General features: G+C 38.9%; 1 non-coding gene across 1 annotated transcript; it reads left to right on the top strand.

Annotated features, from left to right (window-relative positions):
- Positions 1-298: 298 nt before the first annotated feature.
- On the top strand, positions 299-405 carry LOC114407911. The gene has a single exon (XR_003665722.1). It is a non-coding gene; the product is annotated as a small nucleolar RNA R71 (small nucleolar RNA).
- Positions 406-3,380: the final 2,975 nt, after the last annotated feature.

The following is a 3,380-nucleotide window of genomic DNA, read 5'->3' as shown; positions in this document are numbered from 1 at the left end:
AGATTTCTGATTCAAAGCCAGCTGGGTTACCAAGTTAACCAATGCATCCAGTTTGCCTTCAAGCTTCTTAGTTTCAGATGATGCAGATGGGTTTGTAGCTACCTCATGCACTCCTCTAATGACTATGGCATCATTTCTGGCGCTAAACTGCTGGGAGTTGGAAGCCATCTTCTCAATTATATTTCTGGCTTCAGCAGGAGTCATGTCTCCAAGGGCTCCACCACTGGCAGCATCTATCATACTTCTCTCCATATTACTGAGTCCTTCATAAAAATATTGGAGAAGAAGCTGTTCTGAAATCTGATGGTGGGGGCAACTGGCACATAGTTTCTTAAATATCTCCCAATACTCATACAGGCTCTCTCCACTGAGTTGTCTAATACCTGAGATATCCTTCCTGATGGCTGTGGTCCTAGAAGCAGGGAAAAATTTCTCTAAGAATACTCTCTTAAGGTCATCCCAGCTCGTGATGGACCTTGGAGCAAGGTAATACAGCCAGTCCTTTGCCACTCCCTCTAATGAATGAGGAAAAGCCTTCAGAAATATGTGATCCTCTTGGACATCTGGGGGTTTCATGGTGGAGCAGACAATGTGAAATTCTTTCAAATGTTTGTGCGGGTCTTCACCTGCAAGGCCATGAAACTTTGGAAGCAAATGAATCAGTCCAGTTTTAAGAACATATGGGACATCCTCATCAGGGTATTGGATGCACAAGCTTTCGTAGGTGAAATCAGGTGCAGCCATTTCCCTTAGAGTCCTCTCACGGGGTGGAGGTTGTGCCATGTTCTCAGAATGTGCAAAATCAGAATGCTCAGAATCAGAATGCTCAAAATTATAATGCTCAAGATCAGGATGTTCAAAATCACCAATAACAGAATGCACAGATTCACCAGTAATGGAATGCTCAGAATGATCAAAAGGTATAAAATGATGCCTAACTAATCTATGAAATGTCCTATCTATCTCAGGATCAAAGGGTTGTAAGTCAGATGGATTGCCTCTAGTCATACACTACATTCAGCATGCACACAACTAGTTGCCTTATCATGTAAATAAAGGTGTAGGTTTGAACTACAGATACCCTCAAATGATATCCAAATGACTTGAAATTTTGTGAGCAACCTTATAAAATGATGAGAAGATAGCACAAAAAATTTCAGACAAAAATTCAAAGTCTAACTATGAAAGCTAAAAATGGTAAGTTAAGAAAAATAAGTGAATAAAACTTGAAAAATAAAAAACTTTTGACAGAATCGCATTTTTTGGACGATGGAGACCTCAGCCGGCCGGCTGTCACGGCGTAGGAAATTTTTTTCTACCCCAAATGCATATATAATAATTGCGATTCTGATAACCGGAGCAAAAGTTATGGCCGTTTGAAGTTTTGACAAACACAAAATTTGCTAGTTTTTTGGAACTTTCAAATCTGACCAAACTAAAGGCTCTAGCTATTTTTCCCACAAAATATGGATTAAAAGAAGTTACCACAAAAAAATTCAGCCAAAAATAACAACCCTAGCTACTAAAACAAAAAATCTCAAATAATTCAGCATGGGTGGTCGCTAAAATCCGTCTCTAATTGATTTCTACTACTACTCTGTTTTGCCGCAAGCACAATCTTCACAGCAAAACACCCAAGACTGAAACAGGGGAAACGATTAATGGGAAAACTGAAACAGAACACACATTAAACAAAATACCAGGACACTAAACAACACTAACACATATACTAACACAATACTAACAATTAATCATAAAACACGAAAGGATTAAACACACACACTAGCTAACTATTATGAACCTTTGGACACTGCTCCCCGGCAACGGCGCCAAATTTGATCGAGGCCGTACCCGAATCAAATAAACATGAAAATGCAGTAACTAGGAAGTGATCCTAGGTCGTTTCCCAACGAGCAGTGACAAACCAAATGTTCATAATATACTTGCAGTAACAGTAACGATTGGGGGGGGGGTTTGTTTGTTTTGTGACTAAAGAGCAGAACAAGTAAACTGGAATACGAAATTACTAATATTAAAAACGGGTTGTTTCCTTTGATTCAGAAGCCATTCTCTTATCCTGGGTTATGGAGAATTCGTCCCTAACAGTCAACCACTTAATCCAACCCTATTTCAATTTACTAAGCGAAAATCAACTTAGGGTTGTCAATACGTGATTAGGCACCACATACACCAGTTAGCCCTTCGTCCATTAAGCATGAACGCAAGTTAGGCTCAGAGGCAATTAATCGAACACGAAGCGTACACTGATTAATATTCACGAATTTGGGATAACTGGTGAAGGGAAAACTGCCAGGGAACCACATTACAAGCGAAACCTCAAAGAGAGTTGGGCTTCGTCCTCAAAAGGAAACAACACCAGAAAATCTAGCCTTCCATGGATTCAAACAGAAAACGCAAATGAAACATGAAGCAGAAATGTAAATGAACAAAAACGTAGATGAAACAAAAACGTAAATGAGAGTAGAAGAAGAAGCAAGAACGAAATTGTAATTAGAAACAGAAAGCGTAAAATTGCATTACGTGAACAGTAGCATTAAGCAGAAAAACGAAAACCCTAAAACAAAAGCTCTGAATAATGAATAGCATAACAGAATGCCTTGCACGAATCCCAAGGCTGCTATTTAAAAAGAGTCACTCAAAGTCACTAGGCCCTATTACAATACTCTGGCCCAAAACGAAATAAACACTGAACAACATAAAATAAAATTGCGAAATTTCCTAATTAGAAATTAACTAAGGTAAGCGCTGCTTTATTTGCCCTCTTCAAGTCCATAACCAAAATCCGGATTAAGCCCAATGTTTCATTAATTCCTGAAATTAGATTAAAAACATCAAATTAGCTAAATGAGCCCAAATAATAAAACTGCTTGATTAATTGACAATTAAGACCAATCAGTAATTAAAATGGTGCAAAAAGGGTTTAGAAAATAGAAGAAAATGATGGCACATCAGAGGCATCTCACAACAGCTTCCAAAATTGCCCCATGTGTGGTGTCGTTTGTCAATGTTAGGATTCACAAGCGATTCTCTTCAAATTTTAGCCAACCCGCATCAATTAGACTTCACACCTTACGCTTCGAGGTCATACAATGCTCAATGGAATGTCCCGGAACTCCTCCATGATATGCACATGTTGCGTTCGAGTCGTATCCTCGGAAAAATGGAGGTTGAGGAAACCTAGCAGGGGTTATGGCTACCATTGCATTATCAAGTAGATAAGGGAGCAAGTTAGTATAGGACACCATAATTGGGGTGAATTCTACAGGCTTTTTGTTGCATAATTCCTTCCTTGGTTGGTGTTTTTGTTGCATAATGCCATGAAGAGATGCTTATGTGATGCATGATATGAATGCATTTAC

Source organism: Glycine soja, chromosome 3 (genome assembly GCF_004193775.1).
Source record: "Glycine soja cultivar W05 chromosome 3, ASM419377v2, whole genome shotgun sequence".
Classification (NCBI taxonomy): Eukaryota; Viridiplantae; Streptophyta; class Magnoliopsida; order Fabales; family Fabaceae; genus Glycine; species Glycine soja.
This window is presented reverse-complemented; position numbering and strand designations above follow the sequence as displayed.